The 12,259-nt window shown below is 40.4% G+C and overlaps 1 pseudogene; it reads left to right on the top strand.

Moving 5' to 3' along the window:
* The first annotated feature begins 3,993 nt into the window (after positions 1 to 3,993).
* LOC130868018 (60S ribosomal protein L6-like) lies at positions 3,994 to 11,317 on the top strand (annotated as a pseudogene).
* Positions 11,318 to 12,259: the final 942 nt, after the last annotated feature.

Here is a 12,259-nt window from a genome sequence, read left to right as displayed (position 1 = left end):
TGAATCAGTCTCATAAATTACATCAGCATCATTACCTATCCTATCTCCAACTCCTAATGCTTCTTAATACCAACATATCTGAAACACCCAAATTTTGAAGGACATCCTATTTTAGTTCATAGCTTGCTATGATGGGGTTCTTCTAAATTCCACTGAGAATAAAATTCATCTATGTTCTATTCTCTCAATGGAACTTTGTCATTCTCAGAAGTATCCCAATAACAGTCCTGAGGACTTGCCTTAGTTACTTTTCTATTCTTGTGAAGAAACATCTTGACCAATACAACGTGTAAAAGAAAGAATTTATTCCACACTTTCTTCATCCATTCCTCCATTGAAGGGCATCTAGGTTGTTTCCAGGTTTTGGCTATTACAAACAATGCTGCTATGAACATAGTTGAACAGATACTTTTGTCATTTGATGTGGCATCTCTTGGGTATATTCCCAATAGTGGTATTACTGGATCTTGGGGTAGGTTGATCCCAAATTTCCTGAGAAATCGCCACACTGATTTCCAAAGTGGTTGCACAAGTTTGCATTCCCACCAGCAATGAATGAGTGTGCCTCTTTCTCCACAACCTCTCCAGCAAAGGCTATCATTGGTGTTCTTGATTTTAGCCATTCTGACAGGTGTAAGATGGTATCTCAAAGTTGTTTTAATTTGCATTTCCCTTATCGCTAAGGAGGTTGAGCATGACCTTAGGTGTCTTTTGGCCATTTGAATTTCTTCTGTTGAGAATTCTCTGTTCAGATCAGTGCCCCATTTTTTTATTGGGTTCATTAGCATTTTAAAGTTTAGTTTCTTGAGTTCTTTATATATTTTGGTGATCAGACCTTTGTCTGTTGCAGGGTTGGTGAAGATCTTCTCCCAGTCAGTGGGTTGCCTTTTTGTCTTAGTGACAGTGTCCTTTGCTTTACAGAAGCTACTCAGTTTCAGGAGGTCCCATTTATTCAATGTTGCCCTTAATGTCTGTGCTGCTGGGGATAAACGTAGGAAGTGATCTCCTGTACCCATATGTTGTAGAGTACTTCCAACTTTTTCTTCTATCAGGTTCAGTGTGTTCAGACTAATATTGAGGTCTTTAATCCATTTGGACTTGAGTTTTGTGCATGGTGATAGATATGGATCTATTTTCATTCTTCTACACGTTGACAACCAGTTCTGCCAGCACCATTTGTTGAAGATGCTCTACATATTAGAGTACTACTCAGCAGTAAAAAACAATGACTTCTCGAATTTTGCGTGCAAATGGATGGAAATAGAAAACACTATCCTGAGTGAGGTATCCCAGACTCAAAAAGAGGAACATGGGATGTACTCACTCATAATCGGTTTCTAGCCATAAAATAAAAGACATTAAGCATATAATGTGTGATCCTATAGAAGCTAAATAAGAAAGTGAACCCAAAGAAAATCATATAGTCATCCGCATGGAGAGGGGGAAGTAGACAAGATTCCAGGGCAAAAACTGGGAACTTGCGGGTGAGGTGGCATGGGGCAAAGGGGAAATGGGATGAGAAATATGAGAAGGGGAGGATGGGAGGAGCTTGGGGGATTGGGATGGTTGGGATATAGGAAGGATGGATACGGGAGCAGCGAAGTATATATCCTATCTAAGGGAGCCATCTTAGGGTTGGCAAGAGACTTGACTCTTGAGGGGTTCGCAGGTGTCCAGGAATATGTCCCCAGCTGGCACCTTGGGCAACTAAGGAGAGGGAACCTGAAATGACCCTATCCTATACTGATGAATATCTTGCATATCACCTTAGAACCTTCATCTGGCGATGGATCGAGGTAGAGACAGAGTCTCAATTTGGAGCAACGGTCTGAGCTCTTAAGGTCCAAATGAGGAGCAGAAGGAGGGAGAACATGAGCAAAAAATCAGGACCACGAGGAATGCACCCACCCACTGTGACAGTGGAACTGATTTATTGGGAGCCCACCAAGGCCAGCTGGTCTGGGACTGAATAAGCATGGGTTGATTCCGGACTCTCTGAGCATGGCGGTCAATGAAGACTGATGAGAAGCCAAGGACAATGGCACTAGGTTTCGATCCTAATACATGAACTGGCTTTGTGGGAGCTTAGCCTGTTTGGATGCTCACCTTTCTGGACGTAGATAGAAGGACCTTGGTCTTCCCGCAGGGCAGGGAATTTGGACTGCTCTTCAGTATCGAGAGGGAGGGGGAATGGAGTGGGGGGAGGAGAAGAGGAGTGGGGATAGGGGGAGGGAAGTGGGGGGAGGGCAATATTTGGGAGGAGGTGAGGGAAATGGGAAATGGGGAGCAGGTGGAAATTTTAATTAAAAAAGAATAAAACCTAGGTTTCGATCCAAAAAAAAAAAAAAAGAAAGAATTTAATTGGGACCTTGCTCACAGTTTCTGGGCGTTAGTACACATCCATCATTACAGGGTCCATGGTAGCACCATGGTGCTTGAGCAGTAGCAACAAGGAAGAGGCAGAGAGAGAGAGACAGTGACAGAAAAAAAACTGTTGTGGATTTTTGAGGTATTTAAATCCATCCCAATGACATACTGTAAAGGCTGAAGTTAGCTTCTATGCCACATTTGCCTAAGGACAGGTACTTCCAGAGAAGTCAGAGGTTCATATAACAAGCTACATGTTTCCATTTCCCTAAATAAATTGTTTCACCCAAATTCACCAGATGTGCTCAGGCATACTTAGGCAGGGAGTATGTCAGGATGTATGCATGCTCTAAACAGGAAGAAGGTAGGAAGTACATCACTGTCTCAATTTGATCCTCATAGGCACCTTGCAAACAGCTTGTAGTTATATGCTGGATATCGCAACAATAGACCTGGCCAACTGAAGGTGTAAGTCACAAACAATGAATAATTTCCATTGTTATGGAATTTAAGTCAATTTTGTTATATGTATATGTATTTCTGATCTTGATTAAGGTATTGTGATTGTGTATTTAATTTAAAAATGTAATGTATAATTAGAAATATAGATTGTTAAGATTGTAGTCATGTTAGTTAGATTTTCTAGATATATAGAAATATATTTCAGTTAGATAGACATTCTTCATATCTTTCAAAGACTGCAGAATATGGCATTTAAATGTTTTAATAACATAGGAATTTTCATGACAATGAGACACATCTGCTCCTGGCAGCACCAATCTACTTCAAGAAGAAGATGGGCATCAAAGAGACTCCTTATGGAGTTTGATAGACATTTGGGCAAGAAACTGCTCTTGCCTGGACTGTTGCATGAACTGGCCACAAAGAACCCACAGAGAGAGGACTGCTGAACTTGCCTAAGGGTGAGATGGTCTTTCAGGGTTCCTGATTCATGAAAGAGTCTGCGAGACATTCTACAGGACACAGCAAAAAGTGATTGAACTGTCTTTGGAATTTCCTGCTTCATGAAAATGTCTGCTGGATACTATGGGCCTGCAGGCTGAAGATGGATGCCCCAACAGTACAAAAGAACTTTGGGTGACTGTCCAGACAGCGAGATCTCTGTCATTTCTAGAGTTTGAAGTTTCTTATTTCTTGTTTACTTAGGTAATATTATATCCTTCTGAAGTCTTTGATGGAGTTGAAGGATGGATAGATAATTATAGTTTTCCTTAGGTATGATAAAAGATAAAATAGATATAAATAATGTAATTATAAATTTTACTTGATATCTGTTTTGTTATATGTAATCTTACTATGTTAAAGTGAAAGCCTTTCTTTTTTGTTTAAACAGAAAAAGGGGAAATGATGTGGAAGAGTCTTGTTTTGTGTTGATTTCATTGGTTAAATAAAGAAACTGCCTGAGCCCTTTAATAGGACAGAAAATTAGGTAGGCAGAGTAAAAAAAAACAGAATGCTGGGAGAAAGAAGCAGATTCAGACAGCCACCATGATTCTCCCACCTGACACAGACACAGGTTAAGATCTTTCCTGGGTTCTTTCCCATCTTGCAAGCTGACACAGACACAGGTTAAGATCTTTCCTGGGTTCTTTCCCATCTTGCAAGATGACGGGTGAAAAAGCCGAGAAACCTGATACAAAAGAGAAGAAACCTGCAGCCAAGAAGGCTAGCGGTGATGCCCCTGCCGCTGGTGCAGCCAAAAAAGAGTAACCCTAAGGCTAAAAAGCTCAAGAAGGGGAAGGCCCATTGCAGCCGAACTCCAGTCCTTGTTAGAGGAATTGGCAGGTACTCCTGATCTGCTATGTATTCCAGAAAGGCCATGTACAAAAGGAAATACACAGCTGCAAAACCCAAGGTTGAAAAGAAGAAGAAAAAGGAAAAGGTCCTTGCCACTGTCACAAAACCAGTTGGTGGTGACAAGAATGGTGGTACCCGGGCATCAGGAGAGCCATCATTGGGGTGAGTTTGTGACCCGCGGCAGCAACCTGGGACAAAGAACTCAGAAGTTCCTCATCCCCCCTATACTTCCTGGGCTCCCTGCAAGCACTCTACTACCCACATACTGCCTCTCTCTTCCTATCCCAACCAGCTTGCATCCAGAACCCATTTTCCTTCTGCCCCCTTCCCTCTTTGGGCACATAACACCACCCTGCTCAGCCTATCTGGGTGCTGGGGGCAAATCCTCAGGGCAAGCAGGTGGGCAGGAGTCCCTTTGTTACTCTGGCCTGCCTGCACCAAGCAAGGTAGGCGCTTTATTTATGAACTACTCAACCAACACAGAGAGCTAATCTTGACACCAGGAGAGCCATCATTGGGCACAGAGATCTGATATTGGCACCAGGAGAGACATCACTGGAGCACCAGGAGAGCCATCACTGGGGAGTGCCATCACTGGGAAGGTATATCAGTAGGCAAGGAGACCTGATCCTGTAAAAGAAGATCTATAGGAGAGCATTCAGAGAAAGAGATGGGCAGGTGCCAATGCAAGAATTCACCCAACAATCTGAAAAACAATATAAAACCACCAGAACCCAGCGACCTCACAACAGGAGGACATGAACACCTTAATCATGAAGAAGTAGAAAAAATTGACTTTATGAAAGTGATTGACGCCCTTAAACATCATGTAAAAAATGCCCTTATAGAAATGGATGAGAACTATAACTGAAAGTTTGAAGAATTGAGTAAATCAGTGAATGATACCCTAGGAAACCAAGGAAAAACAATCAAACAGATAATGGAAACAGTTCAAGACTTGAAAACTGAAATGGAGGCAAAGAAGAAAACACAAACAGAAGACCTGCTGGACATGGAAAATATAGGTAAACGAATAGAGACTACAGAAACAAGCATAACAAACAGAATACAAGAGAGAGAAGAAAGAGTCTCAGATTCTGAAGATACCATAGAGAAAATAAACACGCTGATCAAAGAAAACAGCAAGGCCAACAAACTCTCATCACAAAACAATCAGAAAATATGGGACACAATAAAAAGACCAAACCTAAGAATAATAAGAGTAGAAGGAGAAGTGCAGCTCAGTGGTCCAGAAAATATATTTAATAAAATTATAGAAGAAAACTGTCCCAACCTAAAGAAAGATATACCTATGAAGAATCAAGAAGCATACAGAACACTGAATAAGCTGGATCAAAAAAAACATCCCCTCGCCATATAATAATCAAAACACAAAGCATACAGAATAAAGAAAGAATATTAGGAGCTGCAAAGGAAAAAGGCCAAGGTACTTATAAAGGTAAACTTATAAGACTTACACCTGACTTCTCTATGGAAACCATGAAAGCCAGAAGGTCCTGGATAGAGGTACTGCAGAAAATAAGAGACCATGGATGCAAGCCCAGACTACTATAGCCAGACAAGCTTTCGTTCACTATAAATGGAGCAAACAAAATTTTCCAGGATAAAAACAAATTTAAACAATACATAGCTACAAATCTAGCCTTACAGAAAGTAATAGAAGGGAAATCACTAACCAAGGAGTCCAACAATGACCACAATAACTCAGACATCTAGAGACCCTTCACCAGCGCAACTCAAAGAAGAGAAACACAGAAAATCTACTACTAAAAAAGTGACCAGAGTTAACAACCACTGGTCATTAATATCACTTAATGTCAATGGACTCAACTCACCTATAAAGAGGCACAGACTAAGAGATTGGATACGAAAACAGGTTCCAACATTCTGCTGTTTACAAGAAACACACCTCAAACACAAAGATAGACACCTATTCAGAGTAAAGGGTTGGGATAAGGCTTATCAAACAAATGGACCTAAGAAACAAGCAGGTGTGGCCATACTAATTTCTAACAAAGTTGACTTCAAACTTAAATCAATCAGAAGAGATGGAGAGGGACATTTTCTACTCATAACAGGAACAATTCATCAGGATGAAGTCTCAATCCTGAATATCTATGCCCCTAATATAAAAGCACCCACATACATAAAAGAAACATTGCTAAAACTCAAGGCAGCCATCAACCGCACACATTAATAGTAGGAGACTTTAACACTCCTCTCTCACCAATGGACAGGTCAATTAGACAGAAACCTAACAGAGAAATAAGAGAATTAATGGAGGTAATGAATCAACTGGACTTAACAGACATCTATAGAATATTCCACCCAAATAGGAAAGAATAGACCTTCTTCTTTGCAGCTCATGGAACCTTCTCGAAAATTGACCACATACTCAGAAAAAAAGCAAATATCCACAGTTACAAAAAAATATTAGTAACCACCTGTATCTTATCAGATCACCATGGATTAAAGCTAGAATTCAACAACAATGCTACCCCCAGAAAGCCTACAAACTCATGGAAACTGAATACTCAACTACTGAAAAATAACTGGATTAAGGAAGAAATGAAGAAAGAAATTAAAGTCTTCCTTAAAATAATTGAAAATAAAGAAACAACATACTCAAACCTATGGGACACTATGAAAGCGGTCCAGAGAGGAAAGTTCATAGCACTAAGTGCCCACTTAAAGAAAACAGAGAAAGCACACATTGGAGACTTAACAGCCCACCTGAAAGCTCTAGAAAAGAAAAAGAAGCAGACTCACCTAGGAGGAGTAGAAGAGTGGAAATAATCAAACTGAAGGCTGAAGTCAACAAAATAGAAACACAGAAAACAATTGAAAGAATCAATGAAACAAAAAGCTGGTTCCTGGAGGAAATCAACAAGATTGGAAAAACCCCTATCGAAACTAATCAAATGGCAGAGAGAGAATTTGCATATTAATAAGATCAGAAATGAAAAGGGGGACATAACCACAGACACAGAGGAAGTTCAGAGAATTATTATATCTTACTAAAAAAGCCTGTATGCCATAAAACTGGAAAATGTAAAAGAAATGGACACTTTTTTAGATAAATACCATATACCAAAGTTAAACCAGGACCAGGTGAACAACCTAAATAGGCCTGTTAGTCGCGAAGAATTAGCTGTTATCAAAAACCTCCCTTCCAAAAAAAGTCCAGGACCAGATGGTTTCAATGCGGAATTCTACCAGAACTTCCAAGAAGACCTAATACCTATACTCCTTAATGTATTTCACAATATAGAAACAGAAGAGTCATTGGCAAATTCCTTTTATGAAGCTACAGAAACTCTGATACCAAAACCACACAAAGACTCAACCAAGAAAGAAAATTACAGGCCAATCTCACTCATGAACAGCAACGCAAAAATCCTCAACAAAATACCGGCAAACCAAATCCAAGAACACATTAGAAAAATTATCCATTATGATCAAGTAGGCTTCATCCCAGAGATTGCAGGGCTGGTTCAACATACACAAATCTATCAATGTAATCCATCATATAAATAAACTGAAGAAAAAAACCATATGATCATTTCATTAGATGCTGAAAAAGCATTTGACAAAATTCAACATCTCTTTATGATAAAACTCTTAGAGAGATTAGGGATACAAGGGTCATACCTAAATATAATTAAAGCTATTTACAGCAAGCCGACAGCTAACATCAAATTATGGAGAGAAACTTAAAGCCATCCCACTAAAATCAGGAACACGCCAAGGCTGTCCACTCTCTCCATACATCTTCAATATAGTGCTTGAAGTTTTAGCAATAGCAATAAGACAATATAAGGGGATAAAGGGGATTCGAAGAAGTTAAACTTGCATTATTTGCAGATGATATGACAGTGTACATAAGCAACCCCAAAAACTCCGCCAAAGAACTCCTACAGATGATAAAACCTTTAGTAATGTGGCAGGATACAAGATCAACTCCAAAATATCAGTCGCCCTCTTATACACAAAGGATATGGAAGCAGAGAGGGAAATAAGAGAATCATCACCTTTCATGATAGCCACAAACAGCATAAAATATCTTGGGGTAACTCTAACCAAGGAAGTGAAAGATCTATTTGACAAGAACTTTAAAGGCATTGAAGAAAGAAATTGAAGAGGATACCAGAAAATGGAAGGATCTCCCTTGTTCTTGGATTGGGAGGATCAACATAGTAAAAATGGCAATTCTACCAAAGGCAGTCTATAGATTCAATGCAATCCCCATCAAGGTCCCATCAAAATTCTTCACAGATCTTGAGAGGACAATAATCAACTTTATATGGAAAAACAAAAAACCCAGGATAGCCAAAACAATCTTATACAACAAAGTAACTTCTGGAGGCATTACCATCCCTGACTTCACACTCTATTACAGAGCTACAGTAATGAAAACAGCGTGGTACTGGCATAAAGAGAGAGAAGTTGACCAATGGAATCATATAGAAGAACCAAATTTTAACCCACAAACCTATAAACATCTCATTTTCAATAAATGAGCTAAAAGTATACAATGGAAGAAAGAAAGCATCTTTAACAAATGGTGCTGGCACAATTGGATGTCAACCTGTAGAAGAATGAAAATAGACCCATATGTATCACCATGCACAAAACTCAAGTCCAAATGGATCAAAGACCTCAATATCAATCTGAACACACTGAACCTCATAGAAGAGAAAATGGGAAGTACCCTACAACATATGCGCACAGGAGATTGCTTCCTATGTATAACCCCAGCAGCACAGACATTAAGGGCAACATTGAATAAATGGGACCTCCTGAAACTGAGAAGCTTCTGTAAAGCAAAGGACACTGTCACTAAGGCAAAAAGGCAGCCTACTGACAGGGAGAAGATCTTCACCAACCCCGCAACAGACAAAGGTCTGATCTCGAAAATATATAAAGAACTCAAGAAACTAGACATTAAAATGATAATGAACCTTATTAAAAAAATGGGGCACTGAACTGAACAGAGAATTCTCAACAGAAGTTCAAATGGCCAAAAGATACTTAAGGTCACGCTCAACCTCCTTAGCGATCAGGGAAATGCAAATCAAAACAACTTTGAGATATCATCTTACACCTGTCAGAATGGCTAACATCAAAAACACCAATGATAGCCTTTGCTGGAGAGGTTGTGGAGAAAGGGGTACACTCATCCATTGCTGGTGGGAATGCAACTTGTGCAACCACTTTGGAAATCACTGTGGCGGTTTCTCAGAAAAATTGGGATCAACCTACCCCTGGACCCAGCAATACCACTCTTGGGAATATACCCAAGAGATGCCCTATCATATAACAAAATCATTTGTTCAACTATATTCATAGCAGCATTATTTGTAATAGCCAGAACCTGGAAGCAACCTAGATGTCCTTCAATGGAAGAATGGATGAAGAAAGTGTGGAATATATACACATTAGAATACTACTCTGTGGTAAAAAACAATGACTTCTCGAATTTTGCATGCAAATGGATGGAAATAGAAAATACTATCCTGAGTGAGGTAACCCAGAACCAAAAAGAAGACCATGGGATGTACTCACTCATAATTGGTTTCTACCCATGGATAGGGGCCACTGTGTCTATAATTTGTGATCCTAAAGAAGCTAAACAAGAGGATAAACCCAAGGAAAAACATATAGTTATCCTCCTGGATATGGGAAATAGACAAGATTGTCAGGCAAAAAATTGGAATCTTGGGGGTGGGGTGGGATGGGGGTGAGGGAAGATGGGGTGAGAAAAGTTCGAAGGAGTGGATGTGGGGAACTGGGGGAAACTGGATGATTGGGGATAAAGGAAGGTTGGATAGGGGAGCAGGGAAACTCATATCTTAGTTAAGGGAGGCACCTAAGAGTAGGCAAGAGACTTGAACTTGGAGTGTCTACCAGGTGCCCAGGGCAATGTCCCCAGTTAGTTCCTTGGGCACCTGAGGATAGGGAACCTGAAATGAACCTATCCTATAGCCATACTGATGAATATCTTGCATATCATCATAGAACCTTCATCTAGCGATTGATGGAAATAGAGACAGAGACCCACACTGGAGCACTGGACTGAGCTCCCAAGGTCCTAATGAGGAGCAGAAGGAGGGAGAACATGAACAAGGAAGTCAGGACCACGAGGGGTGCACCCACCCACTGAGACAGTAGGGCCGATCTATTGGGAGCTCACCAAGGCCAGCTGGACTGTGACTGAAAAATCATGGGATAAAACTGGACTCTCTGAACATGGTGGACAATGAGAGCTGATGAGAGGCCAAGGACAATGGCACGGGGTTTTGATCCTACTTCATGTTCTGGCTTTGTGGGAGCCTATACAGTTTGGATATTCACCTTCCCTGACCTGGATGGAGGGGGGAGGACCTTGGACTTTCCACAGGGCAGGGAACCCTGACTGCTCTTGGGACTGGAGAGGGAGGAGAAGAGGAGTGGGGGGAGAGGGAGAGTGGAGGAAGGAGAGGGAGGGAGATGGGAGGCGGGGAGGAAGCGGAAAATTTTTTTTTCAATTAAAAAAAAAAAAAAGAATGGTGGTACCCGGGTGGTTTAGCTTCGAAAAATGCCCAGGTATTATACTACCGAAGATGTGCCTCGGAAGATGCTGAGCCATGGCAAAAAGTCCTTCAGTCAGCACATGAAATGCCTGCGTGCCAGCATCACTCCTGGGACTGTCCTCATCATCCTTACTGAGCGCCACAGGGGCAAGAGAGTGGTTTTTCTGAAGCAACTGGGCAGTGGTTTACTGCTTGTGACAGGACCTCTTGCCCTCAACAGAGTTCCTTTGAGAAGAACACATCAGAAGTTTGTCATCGCCACCTCTACAAAAGTTGATATCAGCACAGTTAAAATCCCCAAACATCTGACTGATGCTTACTTCAAGAAAAAGCAGCTGCGTAAGCCCAGGCATCAGGAGGGCGAGATCTTTGACACAGAGAAGGAGAAATATGAGATTACAGAGCAGCGCAAGGCTGTTCAGAAAGCGGTGGACTTGCAGATTCTGCCAAAGATCAAAGCTGTTCCTCAGCTTCAGGGCTACCTGGGCTCTCAGTTCTCTCTGACGAATGGGATGTATCCTCACAAACTGCTTTTCTAAATTGCTGACGACCTGATTAAACAGCTTTATGTGAAAAAAAAAAAAGATCTTTCCTGGTAAGCCACACCTCGTGTGGGGCTACACAGATTATTAAAAATGGGTTAAAAAAAATGTGAGAATTAGCCAATAAGAGGCTAGAACTAATGGGCCAGGATGTGTTTAAAAGAATACAATTTGTGTGTTGTTGTTTTGGGTAAAGCTAGCCATGCGGAGCTGGGCGGGAACACAGCCCACCGCAGCTCCTACAACAGCCAGTGTGCATCTTTCTGGCCTGTATTAAATAAAGCTTGCTCTAATTGGATAACTGTTGAACTTGTCTTTCTCCTCATGAATTTTAGGTTTATGTATACATCCTCCAACAAGGCCGTACCTCCTAATCCTTCCTTCACAGTCCAACAACTGAGGACCAAGCATTCAAATATATTAGACAATGGTGGTCATTCTCACTCTAACTACTTATGGCTCATTAATATCTTCATATCATAAAACTGCCAATAAATTAGCTACAAAATACTTCCAAAACAAAATTTAGTTTTCATTTTTCTCCTGTTTAGCAGAATTACAGTTTCATAATTTCTTATATTTTTCTATTATGGTATTTACCTAAAAGCAGGAAATCTTTACTTATTTGTTAAAACCATCATATTCTGTCATTTATCATTGCAAAATGAGCATGAAGAAGAGATTGTACCATAAAGACTTGCAGCATTTATTAGTCAGTTTAGTGGATGAAAGAATTTATAGATATATACAATTTTATCCACAATACATAATGCATGCATTTTATGAGTGCTCATAAAGATTTCCTTTAATTTAAAACCTGAGTGAGTTATTACTTAATTGGAATACACTGTAGGAGACATTCAACAGACAACATAATCAGACTGAATTGATTAGTATTTGTCTTTGATTGTTATGAATTACATTTCATTTTTCTCATGA

Source organism: Chionomys nivalis, chromosome X (genome assembly GCF_950005125.1).
Source record: "Chionomys nivalis chromosome X, mChiNiv1.1, whole genome shotgun sequence".
NCBI lineage: Eukaryota > Metazoa > Chordata > Mammalia > Rodentia > Cricetidae > Chionomys > Chionomys nivalis.
The sequence above is the reverse complement of the archived record's forward strand: the minus strand, read 5'-3'. Positions and strand labels throughout refer to the sequence as shown.